Raw genomic sequence first — 11,100 nt, 5'->3', positions numbered from 1 at the left:
CACAGTGCCCTCTTGATTCTCTGCCTCTCCAGCCCAACTACTGATTCTGGTGACTTACCAACCCCAGCCCTAGACAGGCATCCTGATGACTCTCGCCTCCCATTTCTTCTAGCTCCAGGCCAAACAGTAAGGGGTCAGTTTTTCTCACATCACAGCTTGGTCTTAACACCTGTAACAAAACTTTGAAGGCTTGGGTCACCTTGGCTGAGTCTGCATTTCTGGGGATGACATGCAAGAGTTAATCAAACTGGGCAGTGGTGGATCATGCCTCTAATCTTAGCTACTCAGGAGGCTCAGTAGCTAGTCCATGTAGCACCCTCATAACACCTCTTCTCAGAACTGACCCTACCCACAAATTCCCATAGTCTTATACAATGTGACCTGTGATTGCCCATATGACCCATGAGACTACCACTAAAATTTTGTTTAAATTCAGCCTATACCTGTCCATGGCTGCTGCCTCCATTTTTCCTTGGAGCAGCCCGGCAGGTCTGCCCCCCAATAAAGCGTTGAACTCATATTGGCTGTTCTCACGTACCTTTTATTTCTTACAAATTGGAGTCTCAGGCACTAATCTGACTTCAAGCCTCCATCCTTAGTTCTCAGCCTTCTGAGTAGCTAGTATTATAAATGTGAGCCACGGTTACCCAGCAAATTTGCCTATTTTTTGATACCTCATGGATGTGGAAACATATAGTTTTTTATATCTAATTTACTTGCTATATTTTATAGATTCATTCATGTTATTGCGTGGCTCAGAATGTCATTCCTTTCTAAGATTCAATCATATTCCCTTGGATGGATTTACCACATTTTGTTTATCCATCAGTGGACATTTGAGTTGTTTCTACATTTTCACTATAGTGAATAACGCAGTCAATAAAATTATATGTCTCTTATATTGAGCAGACTGATGTAACAGAGTAGCCAGAGTCATCCTTTCATAAGAAACTCAGATGACCTTTGGGGACCACCTGTGGCTTTCCTTTACATTAACTATCCATGAGAATCCTTACAGCCTGTGAGGCCTATATGGTATGACCAACTTACATCCCTGAGCTAAGCAGCCCATGTAAAGCTGAGACCTTAAGATTTTAGCTCAAAAACCTCTCCACCATGGGAAGGTAAACTGAGGACCTTCCCAGGCTAGGCACATTGTAACTACTGTATCCAGTAATTACTGCTTGAGCAAAGTATAGCAATCAGAAAGGAAAGTATTTAGAATCTCTCCCTTTCCAATCTCCTCTTCTTGCTCCCTAGATGATTTTGAAGGAATCTGGATTTGAGGTTTGTTTTGTTTTGTTTTTATCTTCCCAGATTCACTGTTTTTTGTCTCTCTTAGGGCTTGAACTCTGGTCCTGGGCACTGTTCCTCAGCTCTCAGGAAGTAATCTACCACTTCAGCCACAGTACCACTTCGGTTTTTCTGGTGGTTAATTGGAGATAAGTATCTCATGGACTTTCCTGCCCAGGCTGGTTTTGAACTGTGATTCTCAGACCTCAGTCTCCTGAATAGGATTACAGGTGTGAGCCACTGGTGCCTGGCCAGAGTCACTTTTTGATCAAAGATGCACACCAGCCAAGTCTTCCCACAATAGGGAATCTGCCCTAATAACACCTTTAATCTGGGACCTCTTTTATCACTTTTGCAATATAGGATGCACCAAGCAGGGGGAGGGGCTTCTTGAGCTTTATCCTCCTCCCAGAGAAAAGTCTACTTCCAGGGGGAAAACAGAGTTGACCATGAACTAAAACTGAACCAGAACTGCTGCTTTCAAGTCTGAGCCCTCCTATGGGACAGTCATGGGCATTAAATGAGAATATATAATAAGGTGTTCCCTGGCCCTGATGGCTCACACCTATAATCCTAACTACTCAGGAAGCTAAAGTCTGAGGACTGGGGCTTGCCCTTAGGACCTGGGACCTGACCTTGAGACCAGGCTAGCACTCCATCACTTGAGCCAAAGCACCACTTCCAGCTATTTCTGAGTTGTTTACTGGAGAGTTTCATGGACTTTCTTGCCTGGGCTGGCTTTGAAACATGAACCTTAGATATCAACCTCCTGAGTAGCTAAGATTATAGCCAGGGCCTGGATAGCCCCCCACCTTGCTCATGCCATAGCCTTATTCTCTTTCTCATTTGGAAGCAACCACACACCCTTTCCACCTTGTCATGAGTTCATTCCAGCCCTAAGGCTTTCACCCTAGCTATTGCCTCTGCCTGATCATTTCCATATTGCCCCTGAAGCTGGCTCCCTCTCATCCTACAGGTGTTGGCTTCAATGCCACTTCTTTACAGAGACCTTCTTTGTGTGTGGATTCTGGGATTTGAATGGGTTTGATCTCAGGATTTGGGCACTGTTGCTTAGTTTTTGTATCTCAAGGCTGGCATTCTACCACTTGAGTTCTCACTTATGACTTATTGCTAGTTACTGGGAGATAAGAAATTCGCAGACTTTGCCCAAGCTGACTTTGAACCATGATCCTCAGATGTCAGTCTCCTGAGTAGTTAGAATTACAGCTGTGACTCACCATCACTCAACTCACAAGCACTCTCACCTGCACTGTTTATCTTGCTATGGGTGCTTCATATAGTTGTTTATATACTAGATTTCCACTGGGCTTCCCCAAATAGATAATCAGTTGAGACTTTGATAGATGCCTTGTCTGCTCCTAGACTACATTGTGAACCATTTGCATTTGACATGTATCTGATGAATGGTGAGTTTCTCCTTCCATAGTCACCTTGCTACCTCTCTGTCTCTCTGTCTTTCTTTCTCTCTGTCTCTGCCTTTCTCTGTCTGTCTCTGTCTCTCTGTGTGTCTCTTTCTCTCTGTCTCATCTCTGTCTCTGTCTCTGTCTCTGTCTCTGTCTCTGTCTCTGTCTCTGTCTCTCTCTCTCTCTCTCTCTCTCTCTCTCTGTGTTCCTCAGCCTTGAACTCAGGGTCTGGGTACTATTCCTGAGGTTTTTTTTGCTCAAGTATAGCACTCTATTACTTGAACCACAGCTCCACTTCCAGCTTTTTTGGTGGTTAATTGGAGAGAAGAGTCTCACAAACACCCAGGGCTGGTGGCTCATACTTGTAACCCTAGCTACTCAGAAAGCTAAGATCTGAGGATCATGGTTTAAAGGCAGCCAGGGTATGGAAGTCCATGAGACTCTTATCTCCAATTAATCACAGAAAGAGCCAGAGTGGCACAATGGCTCAAGTGATAGAGTGCTAGCTTTGAGCAAAAGGATCTTAGGGACAGTGCCCAGGCTCAGAATTTAAGGCCCAAGCCTGGCAAAAAAGTAGTAGTAGTAGTAGTAGTAGTAGTAGTAGTAGTAGTAGTAGTAGTAGAAGCTCACAAACATTCTTGCCCAGACTAGTTGCAAATCATGATCCTTAGATCTCAGTCTCCTGAGTATCTAGGATTGCAAGCATAAGCCACCATCATCCAGGTCCCTTTTTATTTATTTATTTTAACAGACTGCTTATTCATGGACTCTGTCCCCAATTTTCCATCTTGTTGTTAGTAACTGGAAAAGTCAACCAGAAGAATGGTAACAAGTGCAGGCCTTCAACCTTTCTGGTGGGGATACAAAAACCTTTTCTACTATGTGTCCTTGCCTTGGCTTTTTAGATACCTTCAATGGTAATGCCATTCATCATGGAACCTCAAGCTAATGAGGCCAAAGCCTTGAGCCACGGATTGTGAAAGAATAGATCTACCATTCTAGAGGTGCTGGTTTATGGGCCAGCATGTTTTAAACACATTGTATTGATTGATAATTGATTGTATGTGTGTGTGTGTGTGTGTGTGTGTGTGTGTGTGTGTGTGTGTGTGTGTGTGTGTGTTGGTACTAGGGCTTACTCTGTTGCTTAGTTTTCTGCTCAAGTCTGGTGTTCAACTACTTGAGACAAACTTCTATTTCTGGCTTTTTTGTAAGGTTAATTGGAGATAAGAGTCGCACAGGCTTTTTTGCTCAGGCGAAAAACCACCAGTGTGTGGCTTGTTTTAATATTGTTTAACAAACTGCTGATTCACAAACTCAGTCTACAATTTCCCATCTCATCACCAGAAACCATTAGCCCCCATTTCTTTTTTTATTTTTTATTTTTTATTTTTTGCTGGTCATGGAGCTTGAACTCTGGGCCTGGGCACTGTTCTGAGCTCTTCAGCTCAAGGCTAACACTCTACCACTTGAGTCATGGCACCCACTTCCAGCTTTTTCTGGGTATGTGCTGAGGAATGGAACCCAGGGCCTCATGCATGCAAGGCAAGCACTCTACCACTGAGCCACCTTCCCAGCCCCTAGCCCCCATTTGTTTATCTTCCAAGTGAGGATGATTGTAATGGTATGATTTCCAGGCTGGCAACAGAGAGATCTGCTTAGGCAGAAGCTGTAAGTATGCCAGGAGCTGGTGGCTTAGGCCTGTCATCCTAGCTACTCAGGAGGCTGAGATCTGAGAATCATGGTTCAAAGCCATCCAGGGCAGGAAAGTCTTTCAGACTGTTACTTCTAATTAACCACCAGAAAACCAGAAGTGTTGCTGTGCCTCAAGTGGTAGAGCACTAGCCTTGAACAAAATAGATGAGACACCACCCAGATTCTGAGTTCAAGCCCCAGGATTGGTGTGAACATGAAAGACAATGTGTGTATGCACCCTCTCTCCACCAATCACACACTGGAAAGTAGAGAAGTGGAGGGAGTGGCACCAGAACATCCAGACACATGTCACGAACCAATCAAGCTGGGGCATTGCCTTTCCCTTCTGGAATGCTTGGGGATTTCCTTTCTAGCCTCCAACTCAGAGTCACTCTTCCACTGCAATTCAGATTCTGGATAGTGTCTACCTGAGCCAGGACAAGTTCTTTCTTTCCTCTCCAACTCTCTCCAGGAGCTGGTGTCCACCAAAGCTGGTGGGAACATGTTGAAATGCTTTAGCTTGGGGGTGATTTATATTCCAAATGTTCACTGGATTTGTCCAGGAACTGCCAGGCTTGATTTTGAGCAGGTGACCAAGCCAGCTGGGCTTGCTTGGTCACTGAGCTGTAGCCTGTTGTTTGCCACTCAGGACTCTAGGTCAGCCCATGGGGAGGAAGAGCAGCGGTGGGCCTCCTGGCCCAATCCATGACTCTACAGCATCCTCTCCTGGCCAGCCACAGAATTACAGGCACTCTTGCCTGGTTCTGGTTTCATAGTTTATGTTTCCATTCCTGGGGCTTTAACTCAGGGTCTGGCCTATTCTTGAGTGTTTCGTCCTCATGCCTAGTGATCTACCACTTGAGCCACAGCTCTACTTCCAGCTTTTTAGTTGATCATTTGAAATAAAAAAAATCTCAGGGGGCTGGGAAGGTGGCCCAGTGGTAGAGTGCTTGCCTTGCATGCATGAGGCCCTGGGTTCGATTCCTCAGCACCACATAAGCAAAAAAAGCCGGAAGTGGTGCTGTAGCTCAAGTGGTAGAGCGCTAGCCTTGAGCTGAAGAGCTGAGGGACAGCGCCCAGGCCCAGAGTTCAGACCCCACAACCGGACCCCCCCCCCAAAAAAAAATCTCAGACTTTCCTGTCAGAGCTGGCATTGAATGTTATTTCTCAGCTCTCAGCCTCTTGAGTAACCTAGGATTGCAGACATCAGTCACCACCACTGGCATCCAACTAATCCTAGCTTTGCTCCTCACTGGCAGAAAGACATTTGGAAAATTATTTAACTTCCTAGTCACTTGTTGGAATGTTGAAAATGATTTGTTTTTGTAATGCTGATCCTAGGGCTTGGTGCTGTCCTTGTGTTTTTGTTTGTGTTTCTTTTTGTCTTGTCAATTGTGACTTTAACTCAGGGCCTAGGCACTGTCCTTAAGCTTTTCTGTTCAAAGCTAGTTAGTGTTCTACTATTTAGAACCACAACTTCACTTCAGGGTTTGTGGTGATTAACTGGAGATAAAACTCTCACTGACTACCCTACTCTGGTTGGCTTTGAATCCCAATCCTCAGATCTCAGCCTTCTTAGTAGCTAGGATTACAGGCACGAGCCACCACCATCACCCAGATCCTTGAGCTTTTTTTTAACTCAAAGTTGGTGCTCTACCATTTGAACCCCAGCTCCACTTCCTGGTGTTTGGTAAGCCCCATGACTGACAAAACAGTCTCATGGGCTTTCCTGCTTGGACCAGCTTCAAACCACAATCCTTTAACATCAATTGCATGAGTAGCTGGAATTATAGGCATGAGCAACTGGCACCCAGTTTTTATGTTTCTTAAACCAAATTAAGTCACTTTCCAACCCCCAACCTTTAAGAACTTCTGTTTCAGAATAAAAGTCAAATTCCCCACCATAGCCTGAGGGGCTCCACCTTAGCTAGTGGTTCTCAAACTCCTCTAGAGAGCTTGTTTGAAGCAGGAATGTGTATGTGTATGTATACACATTCTCTAACCCCCACTCACACTAACGTGTTAACTTTCAAAAATAAAGCTTTTCTTTTTTCTCATTGTTACATCTAGTGTCTACAACTAATAAACACAATAGACATAAAAGTAATGAACCAGACACAAATATATGCATTATTAAAGTCCCTGAAGTCATAATGAATTTCCCAATTTTTATTTAAAGCATGTACCTACATATACAAGAATTTAGCAACTCAACAAACTTCAACCGTTCCCCATGGTATAACCTCTGCTTTCACTGTATATGATGTTGGTATAATTTGTGGAGGGGAAGGGAAAAAACAAATCGTTAAAACAGGAATACAGGTGGACCCACTGCAACAATGAGATGTACAAGTCGTTGTGTCAAAAAACAAACTTTACAACTTTGGTGGGGGGGGGTTAAGGAGAATTCGGTGGGGGGGGGGTCGGAGGGAGGATGGGAAGGGATGGGAAGGAGAAACAAAGGAGGAGGCTACAATGCTTGTAAGAAATGTACTCATTATCTTGCACATGTAATTGTAACCCCTCTGTACAGTGTTTTCACAATAAAATAAAATAAAATAAAAAATAAAATAACCAAACTTCAAGTAGGATAAACTCAGAAATCCACACTGTCACATTGTAATTAAATTGTTGAAGACAGAGAACCTCCAGAGTAATACACACAACTCATCATACACAAGAGATCCTCAATGAGATTATGACCAATTTCTCATCAGAAACGTAGGAGGACAGCAGACAGCAAGAGCAACAAAGTTAAAGTGCTAAAAGTAAGACTATCATCCAACCTTTCCAAAAGAAGAAAACCTGGACACCAGTAGCTCATGCATGTAATCCTAGTTTCTCAGGAGGCTGATATCTGAGGATTGCAGTTCAAGGCCAGGCTGGTCAGAAAAGTCCCCATGAGACTCTTATTTCCAATTAACCACTCAAAAACCAAGTGGTAGAGCACTAGCTTTGACCACAAAGAGGCTCAGGGACAGTGTCCAGGCCCTGAGTTCAATACCACACCTGACAAAAAATAAAATTAAAAAATTAAAAGGGAAAAACTTTCCTCAAAAAATGAGAGCTGAGCTGAGTACCAATAGCTGGGGGCCTGTCATCTTAACTACTCATGATTCTAAATTTTGAAGATTATCTCCAATTAACCACCAAAACAAAACAAAACAAAAAGCCAGAGTAGAGCTGTGGCTCAAGTGATAGAGGACAGGCCTTGAGGGAAAAAAAAAAAACTTAGGGATGGCATGTATGCCCTGAGTTCAAGTACCAGGACAAGCCCTCTCCCCGCCCTGAATCTTTCCCAAAAGAAAAAGCCAAATAAGAGCAAAAAGGTAAAAAATTCAATCTTAGTAGCCCTCTCAAACACACAAAAATTGAAATAAAAGCAATGAAGTGGACATGCTGGTAAATCTAAATAAGGCTTTATTGTTATAAAACAACAGCTATGGGGGCTGGGAAATGGCTCAGTGGTAGAGCGCTTGCCTTGCATGCATGAGGCCCTGGATTCCATTCCTCAACACCACATAAGCAAAAAGAAAAGAAGCCGGAAGTGGCGCTGTGGCTCAAGTGGTAGAGTACTAGCCTTGAGCTGAAGAGCTGAGAGACAGCGCCAAGTCCCAGAGTTCAGGCCCCATGACCGGACCCCCCCCAAAAAAATCCAGCTATAAACAATAACTAGTTACATATTGTTGTTGTTGTTGGTTGTGGGGCTTGAACTCTGGGGCCTGGACCCTGTCCCTGAGCTCTTCAGCTCAAGGTTAGTGCTCTACCACTTGAGCCACAGTGTCACTTCCAGTTTTCTGGTGGTTTATTGAAGATAGGAGTCTCATGGCCTTTCTTGCATGGGCTGGCTTTGAATCATGATCTTCAGATCTCAGCCTCCTGAGTAGCTAGCATTATAGGCGTGAGCCATTGACCCCTGGCTAGTTACATATTTTTAAAAGAGAAGTTCTATGTTTCAAATGTAGAATCTCTAGTTTCAAATTAGATCCCTCTCACTAGGCAGAGGATCTACCACTGGAACCCACTCCCCTAGACCTTGCCTTTCATTAATTTGAAAATATCAACCCACTGCCTCTTGATTGCAAAGCAAGAATCATATGATAAATTATTTTTCTCATAGATGGTATTATCTGCCAGTAACTCCTAGTGGAAGGGGATATTTCCACCACCAAGTGAAGTGGGAGAGAATAAAGACCCAGTGACCCAGTGGTCCCAGTGCAGGGAATCCTGCATAAAAGAAGAGAAATGTACATGTAAATGATGGAAATCCACAGCAGGTAGAGAAATGCAGCCTGCACCTGGCTTCACCTCCTGACTTTCCCTTTCCCATGCCTGGTTGAATCCTTCCTGGCCATATTTATTACAATGTATCCTTTCTTAGCAATACCTCCTGTACCTCAGTTATAGGTTTGAAGTTTCTCTTATTCTGAGAGTTTGTTTGCTTTGTGGTTTCATCTTGTATATTCTTACAGCCTTTTACTTTTAATAAATCATTTCTTCAAGTGGTGTGCCAGAGATTTTGAGTTTTTTAAAAATAAAATCGTATGGCATCAAACATAAAGAATCAGGGTTTAATTTTTAATCTGGATATCACTCTGGTAGTTTCTTTGATAAGCTCTGGTGTGCCTAGGACTTCATTGTGGTGCACCATGGATTCACACATTGTTGGACCAAGTCCTAGGACCTACCCACAAGAAAACTGAGGTCTTTGCACTGGGAGCCTGGGGTTAGTGTCTGTGCAGGAGCAGATCCTAGGATCCCATGGCCCTGAAGAAGGAGAGAGGTGCTTGGCCACTGTCCCAAAACATTGCCATGGTGATGAACATAGTCATCCACCTTGACCTACCTGAAGTCATTGACAACAGTCCTCAAGGTCTAAGAGCTAGACCCCGGCTGTAATTGGCCCATTCTTCCCTGATGTCACTGGGTCCAGCTGGATTGGTCCATTTCCTCACTGATCTCACATGCCATTGTGAGGTCTCTGCAGTGGTTCCAGAAGGTAGGTAGTTTCTGTGCAGTGCTGAGATCTCCTTTGATGACTACTGGACTAAGTCAGAGCTAGGTTGATACTTTTTTAGCTGGGGAGGGAGGTTTTGTGTTGTGTGGGTTTGGGGATTTCTGTTATTCTGTAGTTTAGATTGTGCTAATTTCAGTTAAGATATAGTACCACTGAATTGATTTAGCTGTTTCATTAAGATTTGATACCCAACACATTGATTTTGCTAATTTTAATTATGATTTGCTACCTACTGTATTTACTTAGCTAAGTATAGTTAAGATTTACTATGCATCATATTTAAGGAGCTAAGTTTAGTTAGGGTTGATTCCCTGCCATCCCATAAAGAAAATGGAGTCAAATGACAATGGATACACTACATTCTCCTCCAGGGAAGATGAGATCCTTGCCAGTCAATACCATGTACAGCATGTACATTGTCTATGGCAACTATGGGGAAGTGAAGGCCTATCTGCCTCACAGACAGTGAGGTAGCAGTAAAAATACTGGAGCGAGAAGACTACCGTATGCTGGTAGAAAATGAAGTGGATATTGTTAAGGCTCTGAATCACCCCCACATGATTAGAGTGTTCCAAGTGATCCAGGGAGAGAAACATGTCTACCTGGTAATAGAAATGGCCACCAAGGGAAACCCGCAAAAGTGGATCAGAGCATCATGCCACCTATTTGAGAATGAATCTAAGTTTCTGAAGCAGATAGTAACTCCTGTGCAGTACTTTCATCTGAATAGGATGGCCCACCTTGACCTAAAGCCTGACAACATCCTACTGGATGAAAATGGCAATACTAATGACTTTGGGTTAAGCCCGAGGATTGCCCCAGGGCAGTTGCTCACAGAAATGTGTGGTGCCTACATATTCCATGCCCCTGAAACCTGAAACAGGTTTCAAGGTGGATCTCTGGGGCCTGGGCACCAGCTTGGTTTTTATGATTACAAGAAAATTCCCATTTAAAGGGACCACTTCCATCCAACTATGTATACCAATTATACAGGGCAGGTATGATGTACCATATCACCTGACTGCAAAAGGACATAACATCCTTTCACAGCTGCTAACTGTAAACCCACAGCAGAGGCCAGATACACACCAGGTAATGGTTTGATAGAGTTGAGGAAGGCTGAGTGTGTCCAGGTGAGCCACTGTCCAACAAGTTAGGTCGGACAATTGTCACCAGAATGTGTTTCATGGGATCCAACAAACTTCAGACCTACACATTGGTACTACAGAGAATATTTGATGAAGTGATGGCCACTTACTTTCTGATAAAAGATGGCTTAAAACAAGATAGTGCCAGCCCTGTGAAACTAAATCAGTGCACCTGCTGTGTTCAACCATACCCAAATGTCACAAACCTTCCCACTTTTCTTGTAAAGAGATCAAGTTTAACATGACCATTTCAGTCTCTTCTGCCAATGTGCAGCGAGACGCAGTGCCGCCTCCCTGCCATTCCCCTCTGCTTCCTGCAGAGGAGCTCCATTCCCAGTATCTCACAGCATACTTCAGTGGCTGCCCTCAACTGCTTCTCCCTCCTGACGAGCTATGAAGAGACAGCTGTAAAGCAAAAGCCCTGCCCTCTGCAGAGCCCCAGGATGAGAACAGAGTCTGCAGGGTTAGCAAGAGACAGGGCTGCAGTGAGCCTGGAATGAAGCTTAGAAGATATGGGGTCTGGTAT

Source organism: Dipodomys merriami, unplaced genomic scaffold (assembly GCF_024711535.1).
Source record: "Dipodomys merriami isolate MVZ:Mamm:240054 unplaced genomic scaffold, mDipMer1.0.p SCAF_403, whole genome shotgun sequence".
In the NCBI taxonomy this organism is placed as follows: domain Eukaryota; kingdom Metazoa; phylum Chordata; class Mammalia; order Rodentia; family Heteromyidae; genus Dipodomys; species Dipodomys merriami.
Note: the sequence above shows the minus strand (reverse complement) of the source record.